Source organism: Heptranchias perlo, chromosome 3 (assembly GCF_035084215.1).
Source record: "Heptranchias perlo isolate sHepPer1 chromosome 3, sHepPer1.hap1, whole genome shotgun sequence".
NCBI classification, from domain to species: domain Eukaryota; kingdom Metazoa; phylum Chordata; class Chondrichthyes; order Hexanchiformes; family Hexanchidae; genus Heptranchias; species Heptranchias perlo.
In genome coordinates, this window is record NC_090327.1 from 57,208,848 (window position 1) to 57,226,526 (window position 17,679).

The 17,679-nt window shown below is 41.9% G+C and overlaps 1 protein-coding gene across 8 annotated transcripts in view; it reads left to right on the top strand.

Moving 5' to 3' along the window:
* Nucleotides 1-17,679, top strand: part of efr3a (EFR3 homolog A (S. cerevisiae)) — a 222,738-nt gene that overhangs the window by 17,630 nt on the left and 187,429 nt on the right. Inside the window, exon 3 of one of the 8 annotated variants that reach the window (XM_067979759.1) lies at nucleotides 14,970-15,084. The exons of 6 other annotated variants lie outside the window; for them this stretch is intronic. The gene's annotated coding sequence lies outside the window, so the exon portion shown is untranslated. The remainder of the gene's footprint in view (nucleotides 1-14,969; nucleotides 15,085-17,679) is intronic. One more of the 8 variants, XM_067979758.1, reaches the window with a different exon arrangement.

Below are 17,679 nucleotides of genomic sequence, written 5' to 3' on the forward strand. Positions count from 1 at the left end.
CAGAAACCATCTCTGAATCTCTAGAAATTCTGTTTAATAGTTGATAGTGAACAACATCCTGTTCTATATTTAAAAAAAATAATGTTGACTGACTTCATTGTAACTGAGGAAAATTTGTCCCTGGATATGGAGTTGATTAGTTGCTAACATATTCTCATACCCTCTCTTTGCTCCTGTTAGTCCCTTTTTTAGATCTATACTTTCTGTATTCAGCCTGGTTCTCTATTATAAACCTTACATTTATCATAAACATTTTTGTGTTTCATTTTAATCTCTATATCTTGTCATCCGGGAGCTCTGGTTTTGGATGCCCTTCCTCTCTCCCTCATAGGAATGTGTCTACTCTGCACCCAAACCAACTCCTCCTTGAAGATATCCTATTGTTCAATTACTGCATGGCTACCAATTTTTGATTCCAATCCACCTGGGCACGATCCCTTTTTAACTCGCTGAAATTAGCCTTCCTTCAGGTAAGTATTTTCACATTTGATTGTTCCGTGTCCTTTTCCATAACTATTTTAAGCCTAATATTGTAATCAATGCTCCCCCAATGAAACATAATCTACCTGCCCCACTTGATTCCCCAGAACTAGATCCAGCACTGTTTTCTTCCTCGTTGGGCTGGAAACACACCCTTCCAGAAAGTTCTCTTGTACAAGAGGTCATGTGAATGACCTCTTGCAGCTGAATCAAATTTAGTTGGATTGTTTAACCAGTAAAATGTACTTAGTTTGTATTAAAGAACAAATTGCTTACTGCGATTTGAAAGCATTTACTTATTAATTTGAGGATTTTTTTGGAAAAGTTTTGAATTTTCTTTTTACATACAAACTAATCCTTCCACAAATGGGGTAATTATTTTATCATTGAATTTTAAAATTAATTTGAGGTTTACAGAAAGGAACTTGAGGGTGAACCCTGAGGGGCCCAGTAAATTGGTTTTCCTAATTTGGAAGGATGTTTTCCACTTGTTCACTGCATTGCGGAAGTAAGCCATAATATTACAATGATAAATAGAATCATAGAATGGTTACAGCACAGAAGGAGACCATTTGGCCCGTCGAGCCTGTGCCAGCTCTCTGCAAGAGCAATCCAACTAGTCCCACTCCGTGGCCCTGCAAATTTTTTTCCTTCAAGTACTTATCCAATTTACTTTTGAAAGCCAAGATTGAATCTGCCTCCACCACACTTTCAGGCAGTGCATTCCAGATCATAACCACTCACTCTGTTTTTAAATAAAAATGTTTTTTCTCATGCCTCCTTTGCTTCTTTTGCCAATTACCTTAAATCTGTCTCCCCTGGTTCTTGACCCTTCTGCCAATGGGAACAGTTTCTCTCAATCTCCTCTGACTAGACCCCCTCGTGATTTTGAACACCTCTATCAAATCTCCTCTCAACCTTCTCTACTCTAAGGAGAACAACCCCAGCTTCTCCAGTCTATCCACGTAACTGAAGTCCCTCATCCCTGGAACCATTCTAGTAAATCTTTTCCGCACCCTGTCTAAGGCCTTCACATCTTTTCTAAAGTGCGGTGCCCAGAATTGGACACAACTCCATCAAGCTCCTTAATTTTCAGGAGTAACCTTTTATTACTGTATTACGACCAATTTATTACCTTAGTTCTGCCTATAATTGTCTTTCCCATTTAAAAAAAAATCTTGTCTATCTAATCTAGCACTAGAAGATTTAAGCAGTGCAATGATATTTTTGTTGAGTTCATTGGTGTATGACTCCCCCTCCTCCTCTTCTTTCCTCCTCCCTCCCCCCCCCCCCCCCCCCCCCAATAATCCATTTTTGGGGAAGTGCCCTTCCTCTGCTTGATGCTTTCCCCTGTAGAGGTCAGGGAATCTAATGCATTGCTTACTTTAGAAAATGACAATTAGCATTTAGTAGAGTTGCTATGAGAGTGTACTCATAGACCAAAGCAATTGTACATGTTCATCATTATTATGTCAGACATTGCTTGTAAAGCACACAATATTCCAGCTTTCAGATACTTTCAAAATGTAATGTTAGATGCTTGGTAGAAGAAAGCAACAATGTGGTGACTCATTATTGTCCAGTGTATCTTGTCTTATTAGCACTGACATTCCTTGAATTCATAGGACTAAATTATTAAATATGCAATTCTTCGGTTTAAACTGCTCCATAAAGATTCTGTGACCTTGATGTCCCTCTGGTTGTCTGCCAGGGTACACAGTTGCTGTCAGGATTTGGGTAAAGCATAACCACGTGTTTCTGCGTGGCATTGTGTTCAAAAATATGAACTGCACCCGTGCAGCAAAATTCAGTTGCCTTCAGACTGGAGTTTTAATAATAAAAAAAGCACAGGCTAGCCTTGTCTAAAATGATACTGAGCTTGTATACCATCACCTTACCTAGCTTTCTTTTAAAATGGGCAGAGCTTGAAAATCTATTGACTGTGCTCACATTGTCGGATATGAACTCTAACATCCTTATACCTCTGTTTACAGTAAGTCAACTAATGCTATTCAATAGCACTTTCCCCATAAAGTGCATACAATCTAAATGCCATGAATTTCTCCTATAAGTGGATACAACACCCTTTGCATGCTGGAGAAGAGACACATTTCCTAACATCTACTTCTACGATGGCATCACCCAGGGGCATAACCATGCTGCTGCCTTGTGATTTGAACTGGATATTTGCATTCGTGCCTCTCCAATCTTTTTGAAGATGGATCGAGAAAACGCATGGTTAAAATGAGGATTATTGGGAAACTTAAACTGATTTATTTCAGAGCAAGTAATCATGCAGAGCAACAGTTATGAGTGGACTCACTTAATTAAATCAGTACAACTTGTCGTTACTAATCCACAAATAATGAACATTCTATGATTCCACACATCTTGTTTGTCTTAAAAAATCTGCATTCTGTTTCTGAGCCAGGTGAAAGTTTGCCCTCACAGCTTTCTGTTTAAAGACTCTAGTGATTGTCTGTGTCTCAGTGTCTTTTTCAATCTCCTTATGTGTGTAACTCGAGATGTGGACTTAAGCCAGACAACTCTGCTGAACATTCTGGACCAGGGACACTGACATGGTGAGGTGTTTATTGATTACTGAGGCAGGCTGATGAATTGCTTGTCATTTACAGTCTTTGTTGCAACCATATCAAAGCCTACATCATGAGCATATTAACCACCTTTTGCCTCGGTGCCTTTTTTCATAACTTGTGTGCATACGCTTTGCTTTAAAACACAATCCTTAAATGTAACTTGATGGTCGAAAAAAATCCCGAAACGTGGTTCTAGGACTCGACCAATTTGTTACTTTTCTTTGTTTTTAGTTTAATTTGGGCCCAATAATTTACATACACATACTTCTGTATACAGTAGGTCTCAACTGACTTTTTTTACAGAAGAACCTTAATATTTGAAATAATCAAATCTATTAAATGTACAAGTGAATGGAATAAAACTGATTTTATCTTGTTTGTTTAGAAACATTATTCACTATTTATTAACGACTTAGATGAAGGCATAGAAAGTCTCATATCTAAGTTTGCTGATGACACAAAGATTGGTGGCATTGTAAGCAGTGTAGATGGAAACATAAAATTACAAAGGGATATTGATAGATTAGGTGAATGGGCTAAAATGTGGCAGATGGAATGCAATGTAGACAAATGTGAGGTCATCCACTTTGGATCAAAAAAGGATAGAACAGGGTACTTTCTAAATGGTAAAAAGTTAAAAACAGTGGATGTCCAAAGGGACTTAGGGGTACAGGTACATAGATCATTGAAGTGTCCTGAACAGGTGCAGAAAATAATCAAGAAGGCAAATAGAATGCTGGCCTATCTATCTAGAAGACTAGAGTACAAAGGGGCAGAAGCTATGCTGCAGCTATACAAAACCCTGGTTAGACTGCACCTGGAGTACTGTGAGCAGTTCTGGGCACCGCACCTTCGGAAGGACATATTGGCCTTGGAGGGAGTGCAGCGTAGGTTTACTAGAATGATACCCGGACTTCAAGGATTAAGTTACGAGGAGAGATTACACAAATTGGGGTTGTATTCTCTAGAGTTTCGAAGGTTAAGGGGTGATCTGATCGAAGTTTATAAGATATATTAAGGGGAACAGATAGGGTGGATAGAGAGAAACTATTTCCACTGGTTGGGGATTCTAGGAGTAGGGGGCACAGTCTTAAAAATTAGAGCCAGACCTTTCAGGAGCGAGATTAGAAAACATTTCTAAACACAAAGGGTGGTAAAAGTTTGAAACTCTCTTCCGCAAACGGCAGTTGATACTAGCTCAATTGCTAAATTTAAATCTGAGATAGATAGCTTTTTGGCAACCAAAGGTATTAAGAGATATGGGCCAAAGGCAGGTATATGGAGTTAGATCACAGATCAGCCATGATCTTATCAAATGGCGGAGCAGGCATGAGGGGCTGAATGGCCTACTCCTGTTCCTATGTTCCTATAATTGTAATACTGAAAAGTGTGGAGCTTTTAAATGAGCACATTTACAGGAATAGGTGTCATAAAAAGACATTGACTCACCTTTAGAACTTATCCTTCAGACTCTTATTATTTAATAGCCCATAAAGCAGGATGGAGAAAATATTTTTTGTTACTGAGGGGCATTGATGAAAGACCAAGGCTTAGGATAGTGCCTGATCAAATTTCTTTCAAATGGTTTCCGATCCGGGGATTCTGTGATCCGGCACTCCCATTGAGGATCGGGAGCTTTCAAGCAGCGCTCTTTGGGAAATTGTGGATGGCAGCCTGTTTTTTTTTCCATTCATGTTAATGGACGTAGAATAGCTGTGTGTGTGTCATTCCTAATCTGGATTCCCTGTGAGCACTTTCCTGTTGGGAGCACAAGAACCCCCTTTTGACTGAAATCCAGTTGGTGAATGTTTATGGTAAGCCGTCTGGCATTGACAGAATTGATGTTTTTTAGACTTGCTTACCAGTTTAGAGGTTAATAATGATGGCTGGAATTACCCTAAGTGAGTCCCATCTATCTTGTATTGCGGATTCCAGACCAACTATATGTTGTCTCGGTTCCACTTTATCACTATTTTTAAAAATTAGTGATAATTGGCTTCAACCATCTGTTACAGTTGAAAAGAAATTGGCTTTTGATGGTTAAAACCACTTTTTAAAAAGTGCAGTATGTGAATGATGTTGCCTTTGAGCCATGTAATTAAAAACTGTCAATGCCAGAGGGCCTGCCATATGCAAAAACTACAGGCCTGTGGTTTTTAATTTTATCTGAGGGAATGAGAACAAGGGGAAATGCATTCCTTCAGTGATCTTCACTTGTATGCAAACTAATTAAAAAAAAAACTTACATTTACATAGCGCTTTTCACGACCTCCAGTTAGTCCCAAAGCGCTTTACAGCCAATGAAGTATTTTTGAAGTGTAGTCACTGTTGCAATGTAGACAACACGGCAGCCAATTTATGCACAGCAAGCTTCCACAAACAGTAATGTGATGACCAGATTTTTTTTTAGTGATGTTGGCTGAGGGATAAGTGTGCGTCAGGACACTGGGGATAACTCCCCTGCTCTTTGAAATAGTGCCGTGGGATCTTTTACTTTCACCTGCGAGGGCATACGGGGCCTCTGTTTAATATCTCATCCGAAAGATGGCACATCCAACAATGCAGCACTCCATCAGTACTGCAATGGAGTGTCAACCTAGATTTTGTGCTCAAATCTCTGGAGTGGCACTTCAACCCGCAACCTTCTAACTCAGGCAAGAGTGCTACCAACTGAGCCACGGCTGACATTGCGAGAGCAAAAGCTGTATCAAGCTGTCCCTTTTTAAAATTTTGAACAATTTTTATTTGTAATTTTGCTTCCCTGCTTCCCCTTTTTGATTGTTTTGGCACATGCTATATTTATTACAGACTTGACATTCTCTAGAATGGCTTTCAGTTTAGAGTAATCTTGGATTTCAAGTAATGGTATCGAGGTACCAGGCTCTTTAATCCCAGAAGCATCCCACTGAATGGTACAAAGATGTCCAAGTCTCTGCTGGTCCCATACAAGACCAAGTGATATACCACTGGCATCAAAGTGTTTCAAAGGGACAACGTCCTTTCCATCAAATTGGAAACCTTAGCTCCCTTGCTTAGTATGGCAATATGTTTCCATTCAAAGATTGAGACCTTGCAAGGAAAGAATTCTAACTACTGCTTGTGATTTGCTGGTTTATTTTTCATTAGTATATGGCCAAAGCCACAGTAAAAGAGCAGGTAGTTGAGAGATACTGTATGGGATAAAAATTGATAGAGGAAGTACTAGAAAGGCTAGCTGTACTTAAAAATAGATAAGTCACCAGATCCGGATGGGATTCATGCTAGGTTGTTGAGGGAAGTAAGGTGGAAATTGCGGAAGTACTGGCCATAATCTTCCAATCCTCTTTAGACATGGGTGGTGCTGGAAGACTGGAGAATTGCAAATGCTACACCTTGTTCAAAAAAGGATGTGAAGATAAACCCAGCAACTACAGGCCAGTCAGTTTAACGTCTGGTGGAGAAGCTTTTAGAAACAATAATCCGGGACAAAATTAATAGTTACTTGGACAAGTGTGGATTAATAAGGGAAAGCCAGCATGAATTTGTTAAAGGCAAATTATGTTTGACTAACTTGATGAGGGCAGTGCAGTTTGATGTGGTATATATGGACTTCCAAAAGGTGGTTGATAAAGTACCACATAATAGTCTTGTCAATAAAGTTGAAGCCTACAGAATAAAAGGGGCAGTGGCAACATGGATACAATATTGGTTAAGTAATAGGAAACAGAGGGTAGTGGTAAACGGCTGTTTTTCAGACTGGAGAGAGGTATACAATGGTGTTCCCCAGGGGTTGGTACTAGGACCACTGCTTTTCGAGAGAGAGAAAGAAAGGACTTAGACTTAGGTGTACAGGGCACAATTTCAAAATTTGCAGATGACACAAAACTTAGAAACATAGTGGATAGTGATAGACTTCAAGAGGAGATAGACAGGCTGGTGGAATGGACGGACACATGGCAGATCAAATTTAACGCTGAGAAGTGCGAGGTGAAACATTTCGGTAGGAAGAACGAGGAGAGGTAATATAAACTAAATGGTACAATTCTTCTAAAGGGGGTGCAAGAACAGTGAGATCTGGGGGTATATGGACACAGGTCGTTGAAGGTGACTGGGCAGGTTGAGAAAGTGGTTAAGGAAGCGCACAGGATTTTGGGCTTTATAAAAAGAGGCATAGAGTACAAAAGCGAGGAGGTTATGATGAACCTTTTATAAAACACTGGTTCGAGCACAATTGGAGTATTGTGTCCAGTTCAGGGCACCGCACTTTAGGAAAGATGTGAAGGCCTTAGGGTGCAGAAAAGATTTACTGGAATGGTTCCAGGGATGAGGGACCACAGTTATGTGGATAGACTGGAAAAGCTGGAATTCTTCCACAAACCCCAAGATTTCAGCAGCGAACCCAATGAGACAATCAACGATCCGGAACAGCAGACAGAGGGATCCGCGGTACAGCAACCGAAGAGGAAAGAGTCACACTGGACTCCTCCGGAGGGTCGCTGCCCTCAGCTTGACATGTATGCTCAAGCTGTCAGGAAATGCGTCAATGCCAGATTCATCAGCTGCACACAGAAGACAGTCCAGAATGTCACCCGAGCACAACGCAACGCCATCAATGCTCTCGAGACCAACCGCAACATCGTCATCAAACCAGCGGACAAAGGAGGAGCCATCGTCATACAGAACAGAACGGACTATTGCAAAGAAGCATACCGACAACTGGACAACCAGGAACAGTACAGACGGTTACCCGCAGATCCGACCAAAGAACACACCCACCTGCTCAACAAACTGATCAAGACCTTCGATCCAGACCTTCAAAGCATCCTACGCGCTCTCATCCCACGTACTCCCCGCGTGGGAGACTTCTACTGCCTCCCAAAGATACACAAAGCCAACACACCCGGACGTCCTATCGTATCAGGCAACGGAACCCTGTGTGAGAACCTCTCTGGATACGTCGAGGGCATCCTGAAACCCATCGTACAGGGAACCCCCAGCTTCTGTCGTGACACTACAGACTTCCTACAAAAACTCAGTACCCACGGACCAGTTGAACCAGGAACACTTCTCACCACGATGGACGTCTCGGCACTCTACACCAGTATCCCCCACGATGACTGCATCGCTGCGACAGCATCAATACTCAACACCAACAACAGCCAATCTCCAGACGCCATCCTACAACTCATCCGCTTCATCCTGGATCACAATGTCTTCACCTTCGATAACCAGTTCTTTACCCAAACACACGGAACAGCCATGGGGACCAAATTCGCACCCCAATACGCCAACATTTTCATGCACAAGTTCGAGCAGGACTTCTTCACTGCACAGGAACACCAACCAACACTATATACCAGATACATCGACATTTTCTTTCTATGGACCCACGGCGAGGAATCACTAAAGAGACTACACGATAACATCAACAAGTTCAATCCCACCATCAAGCTCACCATGGACTACTCCTCAGAATCAGTTTCTTTCTTGGACACACGAATCTCCATCAAAGACGGGCACCTCAGCACCTCACTCTACCGCAAGCCCATGAACAACCTCACGATGCTCCACTTTTCCAGCTTCCACCCTAACCACGTCAAAGAGGCCATCCCCTATGGACAGGCCCTGCGAATACCCAGGGTCTGCTCAGACGAGGAGGAATGCGATGGACACTTACAGACGCTGAAAGACACCCTAGTAAGAACGGGATATGACGCTCGACTCATCGATGGACAGTTCCGACGGGCCACAGCGAAAAATCGCATAGACCTCCTCAGAAGACTAACGCGGGACGCAACCAACAGAGTACCCTTCGTCATCCAGTACTTCCCCGGAGCGGAGAAACTACGCCATGTTCTCCGCAGCCTTCAACATGTCATCGATGACGACGAACACCTCGCTATGGCCATCCCCACACCTCCACTACTCGCCTTTAAACAGCCACCCAACCTCAAACAGACCATCGTTCGCAGCAAATTACCCAGCTTTCAGGAGAACAGCGTCCATGACACCACACAACCCTGCCACCGTAACCTCTGCAAGACATGCCAAATCATCAACACAGATACCACCATCACACGAGAGGACACCACCCACCAGGTGCATGGTTCATACTCCTGTGACTTGGCCAACGTTGTCTACCTCATACGTTGCAGGAAAGGATGCCCCAAAGCATGGTACATTGGCGAGACCATGCAGACGCTGCGACAATGGATGAACGGACACCGTGCAACAATCGCCAGACAGGAGGGTTCCCTCCCAGTCGGGGAACACTTCAGCAGTCAAGGACATTCAGCCACCAACCTTCGGGTAAGCATACTCCAAGGTGGCCTTCGAGACACACGACAACGCAAAATCGTCGAGCAGAAATTGATAGCCAAGTTCCGCACCCATGAGGCCGGCCTCAACCAGGATCTTGGGTTCATGTCACGCTACACGTTACCCCACCAGCAAACAAATGTTATCTGTTTTTAATATAACGGGTCATTTGCTGTCTTTCTCTTCCTTCCGGATGTTTCTATGTTTCTGCCTCTTTTTTTTGGTTGTTTGTATATTCGGTGGCCTTGTAGGTAACACCTCTCTGTCTGCACACTGTGATTGCCTTGGTAACAGGCAGTTGGAAAGACTATCTGTAATCACCAGGTATTGTTCTGTGATTTATAATTGCGAAGGGTTTGAGGATTTCATTTCCACAACATTCACCTGAGGAAGGAGGAATCCTCCGAAAGCTTGTGAATTTCAAATAATATTATTGGACTATAACTTGGTGTTGTAAAATTGTTTACAATTGTTCTCTGAGCAGAGAAGGTTGAGAGGAGATTTGATAGGTGTTTAAAATAATGAAGGGTCTGGACAAAGTAAATAAAGAAAAACTGATCCCACTGGCGGAAGGATCACAAAACAGAGGTCACAGGTTTAAGGTGATTGGCAAAAGAACCAAAGGCGATATGAGGAGTCTGCTGCTATCTACTTTTTTTTAAAAACAAAAGTTGCCCATTGCTTTGGCTGCAAATCATGCCAGTTTGAATCAATATATAACTTGGTCATATGTTAGATCAACGTTTTCAGAGAAGTACTAGAATAAGGACGGAGGGAGAGATTGCTAATAAAATCTACACTTGTTTCTGTTCTCTTTCTCCATAAGCCTCCTGAGTTGTTTCCTGGCTTTCTCTCCTGCTTTATTTTTGCATATTGGCTCAGATATTTTTCCCCCAACTGTGTAACAGTCCTTGTGCTGTTTCTGCCATCTGTTCAACTTGAATCTGTTGTTCTAAATTCCCTCTTCTTTTCTGGTTCAGCCCACTGTCTTGTATTCTGCTTCCCATTCATAATGCCTATGATATTGGAAGCAGTTGTAGCAAGGACCATAAAATTATTAAATGCCTCTGGAAATCTGTACAGAAGAACCAAGATCATTCATCTTCTAGTAAATGTCTATAGTGTAGCAGAACAGTACTCCATTAATCACCTTGGGGACTGGTGCAGCATTTTGTGCCAAAGAACAATGTTCCAGAAATTAGAGTTGGTATTCTGGAATAGTAAGATCAAACTGCTGATGGGATGCCTTCATCCAAATCTTGTGATTATATTTAATTTTAAGAGTGTAATTTCATTTATAGAAATGAGGTAAAAGACCATCTTTCCAATCCAGCCTGCTCTTTCACTTTAGATCTATCAGCTTATGGGAAGGATTGTTGTTAAACATACACTGGAGGGCTTGGCACTGCCACAATGTTGAAATGAGGCAGTATTCTAAAGCTTCACAGGTGCATCATTTCCATGTTGTCTCAGTACCAAGTCCTTTTTTTTCTAGTCCCTATTAAACAACAAATTTGTTCCATTTGCTAGCAGTCGGTAAGTGCCTAAGATGTTCCTCCCTGAAGAAATATTTCAGGGAAGAGCCCTGCTTTATGAGCTTGAAGGTTGGAATTTTCTTTGTAAGCTATAATTTTCCTATCTGGAAATCATTAGTTTACCTTGCCATATGCATTTGCAAGAATAGGTAGACATGGCATGCCTTCACTGGAAATGCAGATGCATAACCAGTTTCTCCTTTTTGTATTTGTATTGCAACCTCACATAGTGCTGGTACATAGAATAGATTTTTTTAAATGAGCGGTTTGAACACATTTTCATCTGGGGGTGGGGTGGGGGGTGGAAGAAAGTGCTGTCAAGTCTTGTCTGTAATATCCATGGAATGAATGACTAAAATACTGTTCCTTAATTTTTATTTATTGTCAGCACTGAGTATGACCTATAATAGGTCTGTCAATAAATAAAAAATAATGTTAAACATAAATTGTAAAAAGTCAATGTTTTTTGATAAATTTCAGGCACACAAAATTGTACTTTGACATCCATACTGAAGCTTCTAATCGGTAACAGCCTTTCATCGGCCTACACAATACAATACAATGCTCCCCCTTAAAATCAGTTTTAAATGTATTCAGTTTATTAGATACAAATCTTGGCACACTTCTCTCTTGAGCAAGTTGCTTGTAAAAACAGTTATGCAACAATTGTAATAGCACAAAAGAGAAAACTACTGTTTGCAGTGAGGGAAAGAAGCTACTTCCAGCAAAACACATCACCGACAACTTTGTGCACGGGTGCCCACTCATTCCGATGTTCTTCATTCTTGGGGGGCGGAACTGCAAAATCTTTGATTTCTCATAATGTTGGACAGCATAGGGACTAAATACATTCCAGCAGAAAGTGGTAGGCAAAACGTTTTCTATAAAATACCACAAGCTTCTCTTTAAGTTGCACTTTTAGCTCATGGATTCCTAGCTTTTCTTCTGGTTTGGAAGAGCTTTTTACATCTAACCTGATTATTACGTTCGTGATTTATGAAATGTGAACGATTCCTCTTACCCAGTTCGGATGTCAGGGAAATTAGGAGTACTATTACATCTTCGATGTTGCTTACGGGCTGAGGAGTGGAAGCCCTGAAACAAGCAGGAGTACGTGGCTAAGGCAGGTAGGGGTGTGAATGACATTCCAGTCTTTTGAGGCCTCAACCCTGGACTATGCAAAGCTAGTGGCACAGGGATGAGTCAGGGTGGGTGAGAACTATGATGGGGTGTGAGTGTCAGTCAAAGACCAAGGCAGGTCAGTTGGTAGGCCTGGGGAATGAACAGTAAGGAAGGTGAAGGAGTGATGAGTAGTATTGGTGAACATGCGGTTTGGTGTTGGAAGTAATTTACCACTTGTCTGCTTTTCCACATTTGGGCAGCTGTAAAGAAGTAAGCAATAAATTGTCATGGTAAGCTAAATGTTGTCTTCCTTTTCATTTCATTTGTTTAATCAGAAAGCTATTGCATGAGACTTTGGACAGATGATACAGCAATGCAAAATTTTTATTATACAAATGATGGATAAATCCTAAAGTTATGTTTTGATCTTTTTAATGGAAATTGTATCTCATGTGGCATTCTGAGTTTGGTTAAAAATGAAAGATGAGGTGAGACGCAGTGAATTAACTGAATATTTTTTTCCATTGGTTCAAATTTCCCAGGAACTAATGGGGGAAAAAACGTTAAGACAATTTTTTTGTGTGCTGTGGGCATATTGTGACACACTGCGAAACTATTAATATTACAATAGTTGATACTCCATAGCATTGTACATGGAAAGTCAAAGCCAAGTGTCGTCTTCAGTTTAAGTAGGCTAGAACGTGGAAAATAATTGGGCCAAAGATGCAAAACGTAATTGAGTTGAACATTCCATCCGTACTTTCATATTGATTATATATTTGAAATGATGAGTGGCATCAGGATTCTAAAGATACTGTGCCTGTGGATGTCACGGTGAACACAATGTCATGTGACAAATTGGGAACAATGGGGTAGCAACTAACCATAGAAAAGAATCATAGGTCACAGCACGGAAGGGAGGCCATTCGGCCCATCGAGACCGCGCCAGCTCTATGGAAGAGCAATCCAGCTAGTCCCACTCCCCTGCCCTATCCCTGTAGCCCTGCAAATTTTTTTTCCTTTCAAGTCCTTATCCAGTTCCTTTTTGAAGGCCATAATTGAATCCGCCTCCACCACCCCCTTGGGCAGTGCATTCCAGATCCTAACCACTTGCTGTGTTCATGTATTTAAAAAAAAAAGTTTTTCCTCATATCACCTATGGTTCTTTTGCCAATCACCTTAAATCTATGTCCTCTGGTTCTTGATCTTTCTGCAAATGGGAACAGTTTCTCTCTATCTACTCCTGTCTAGACCCTTCATGATTTTGAATACCTCCATCAAATCTCCTCGCAACCGTCTCTGTTCCAAGGAGAACAACCCCTTCTCCAGTCTATGCATATAACTGAAGTCCTCATCCCTGGAACCATTCTAGTAAATTTCTTCTGCACCCTCTCTAAGGCCTTCACATCTTTCCTGAAGTGCGGTGCCCAGAACTGGACACAATACTCCAGTTGTGGCCGAACCAGTGTTTTATAAAGATTCATCATGACTTCTATACTTTTGTACTTTATGCCTCTATTTATAAAGCCCAGGATCCCGTATGCTAACGTAACATGATGGTCCAAAACTGCTTCTGCAATAATCTCATTTTTTGAAAAGATTCAAGATTGTGGCCTCTCCGGGACTGGCAAATCTAATGGACAAGACTCCAAAACAAGCTGTATGGTCTGAATTAGATAGCCATCAATTCAGAGTGAAGAGAAACTTACCAAAACAAATGCATATATGTCAGCATGTCCCCCAATTTTTGAAAAGGCAGCCCGACAGATTTTTAAATTTCATTCATGGGATGTTGGGCGTCGCTGGCAAGGCCCATCCTTAATTGAGAATGTGGTGGTGAGCTACCTTGTTGAAGTGGCTTGCTAGGCCATTTCAGAGGGCAGTTAAGAATCAACCACATATTAGCTATAACGGGTAAAGACGGCACGTTTCCTTCCCAAAGGACATTAGTGAACCAGATGTGTTTTTACGACAATCCGGTAGTTTCATGGTCAACCGTTACTGCTGCTAGCTTTTTATTCTAGATTTTATTTAATTAACTGAACTTAAATTCCCCAGCTGCCATGGTGGGATTTGAACTCATGTCTCTGGATTAGTAGTCCAGGCCTCTGGATTACTAGTCCAGTAACTTGACCACTATGCTACCATACTCTCTTGAGAGGTAACGAAAGACTGAATAATGTATGCTGAGAAAAGAACTATGGGTTGCATGGAATCTTGAGTGAAGAAAGAAAGCCTATTGAAATCACTGGAATCAGTAAAGAAATTAAGCCTACAAGTCAGAAAACAACCCCTGAAGTGTAGCGCAAAATCCCACCTCCCAAAACCCTCAGCCCCGCCCACCCCCCCTGCCGAAACTGAGCAGTAATTCCCAGATCACCATGCGAGCATTGCTCCTGGATCGCACAAGAAAGTCATTCACCTGCCACACTCCTACTAAACAGAAATGCCTAGATTGGATTAGAAACACATTTTCTCACCTTTGCCTCCATACCGCTGGGCATAAAATCAGGCATGGGACCTGAAACCTACATTAACCATCCCTTGCACCGACAGTTTCATTGTGCTACCCTCCCTCGCACCTTTTATTTTCCCCGTCCCCCTCCTCCTCCTCGCACCCGGCCCTCCGTCGTCCTCGCACTCGGCCCGTCGTCCTCCTCCTCCTCGCACCCGGCCCCCCGTTCCCCAGTCATCGTCGTCCTCAACTCCAGGAAACTTCTGTGCGGTCTTTTAAATGCACGGCTCAAGCTATGCTCTGCAGCAGAACATTGGGTGCTGAGATGAAAAGGCAGGGACACTGCTTGGCTCTTTCATTTTTCTTTTCAATGAACTTCACTCCATGTCTTACAAATATGAGAGTCAGAAGCAAGTGTAGTTGTCTATAGGCAGAATGCATTAAAAAAAAAGTTTACTACCTTTTAAAAATCTTCAATTACAGATCTCCAGCTTTTTTCTACTGCAGGAACTCCTCACTTCCGTGTTTAAAGGTTGATCCTGACAGCTGCTGCGCCTCCTCTCCCCAGGTGTGACATACCCCCGAATGCACTAATTGGGTAAGTCCAGAAGAGTCCCGTGCAGAGCACTATAGGCTCTCAGGCAGCCACATGTAAATGAGGCCAATGGTGGCTAGAACCACGGAAATGCTGAGGGAGCCTCTTAAAACGCACAAGCATCCATTTCCCTGCGAGTCTTCTCACTAAGAACTTCCAGCACCACACAAGCGCTGGAAGCAGAAAGGAAATTCAGGGCTAATGTCGTCAGTGTCCACGTTTACCTGCAACACCTGTTATGCCTGTAGATGGTGCTGTATTAGAGGGTGTTTCAGTGTTGCGTGTTGCTAATATTAGCAACACCATAACTTGGAGAAATCAGTGCCTCTTGATAAATGAAGAAATCTTGCTGGTACAAATATGCATCTCCTGTGTTTTTTTTTAAATTGGAGCCTCTTTAAACGAGTATTCAAACCTCCACTATTTTTTAAAAAAAAACTTGGGACCTATTATTTTTAAAAATAGAGACATGAATCTATTGGTTGAGGGGACAATTATTAAAAATAATAAAATCATGGTTTGGGTAGTTTTTAAAACATCAGAACCTCTTCAATGTTAAAAAAAAAATTGGGGCCTTCTCGTTTGGACTCCCTACACCCCCATTAAATACTTTTCTTACTTCCGACCTCCCTCCTTTTCCCTTTTATCTCACTTCACCTTCACCCCATTCTCTTCTTCCTGAAATGGACCTGTCAGCCATGGTAGCACCCTTGCCCCTTGAGTCAGAATGTTGTAGATTCAAGTCTCACTCCAGTGCAGTACTGAGGGAGTGCTGCATTGTCGGAGATGCCATCTATCGCATGAGTCGTTAAATGGAGGCCCTGTCTGCCCTCTCTGGTGGATGTAAAATCCCATGGCACTATTCGAAGAAGAGCAGGAGAGATCTGCCAGTGTCCTAGCCAATAATTATCCCTTAACCAGCATCACTAAAACTCTGGTCGATGGCCTATAAATTGTTCTGTGTGGCAAACCAAGAGTGCTCGCTGCTCATTAGATTTAAATTCACACACTAAGTTACTGTGTTCTTTTTGGTGGCAACTTCTTTGAAATAAGAGTTCAAAAAATAGCCGCGTTCTTTCCTGGGCTGTGTGAGCAGGCAAAAGATCTCTGTCCCCTTAACCAATCAGCTGTGACAACCAAGAAATGAAACACATTGGCAAACCGCACAGACTAAAAACCAGGAAGTGCCCGATAAGGTTAGTAAATGTGCTATAATACGAGATAGTGAAACTGAGAGGGTAAGATTAAAAGAAACCAAGAAAAAGTTTTAAAATATTGATATCCAAAAACTATTAAAATCAGGAATAATGAGACTCCATTTTTAAAAGTTAATTTTCAGTGCCAGAGATGTTGTTTGGCAGTCATTAATACTTACCACGCCGTTAAAAGTTAATTTAGACCTTTTTTAAAAAAAAACTCCGCATACCTTTTTTTGTGGCAAGATTAGTTAGCTTCCAGCTGGGCAAGAAAGCATGTTCGCACTGGTCCATTGATTGTAGGTCCCTTTTAATGCGATGCTTTCAGATCACCGGTGAATCAGAAAGAGCAAGTTCTAGATTTCCACGTTTGTGCATGTGCGGTCGCCGAAACTTCATCTTCAATTTCCGGCCTATTTTCTCATTGCTGTTAGGGGGACCTTGCTTTGTGCAAATTGGCTGCCGCGTTCCCTACATTACAACAGTGACTACACTTCAAATGCGCGACAGTACTGGACATTACTAGTAATACTTCCACTATGAAGAATATAAAATCAAATGGCAATTTAGGAAGCAGAGAAGTAGAATTGATTGGAGCATAGGAGTTTCTCTGCAGTAGAGGTTGAGGAGCTGGGTTCCCTACGTTTAAAGTGGTGACAACACTTCAAAAGTAATTCATTGGCTGTAGAGTGCTTTGAGATGTCCTGAGGTTGTGAAAGGTGTTATGTAAATGCCAATTCTTTTGTGTTTTTTGACATTTTTACCATATAGTATTAGGACCATTGCTTTTTTTACATATAAATGACCTGGACTTGGGTACAGGGAGTACAATTTTGAAGTTTGCGGATGATACAAAATTTGGCAACGTAGTGAATAGTGAGCAGGGTAATAGCAGATGTCAGGTGGGCGTAGACAGACTGGTGAAATGGGCAGACACATGGCGATGCAATTTAATGCGGATAAATATGAAATGATGCACTTTGGGAGGAACAACACAGGTAGTTAATCTAAATGGTACTATATTGAGGGGGGTGCAAGAGCAGAGGGATCTGGGGTGCATATTCATAAATCTTTGAAGGTGGCAGGGCAAATTGCTAAGGCGGTTAAGAAAGCATATGGGATACTTGGCTTTGTAAATAGGGGCATTGAATACAAAAACAAGGAAATCATGCAAGCCACTCAGTTGTAAAATCTCGCTTGAAAAAAGTCATAAGAATAAAACCGGACGGACCACTAGGCACCGGACACGACAAAGGCAAACCAAGCCCAGTTGACCCTGCAAAGTCCTCCTCACTAACATCTGGGGACTTGTGCCAAAATTGGGAGAGCTGTCCCACAGACTAGTCAAGCAACAGCCTGACAGCCATACTCACAGAATCATACCTTTCAGCCAACGTCCCAG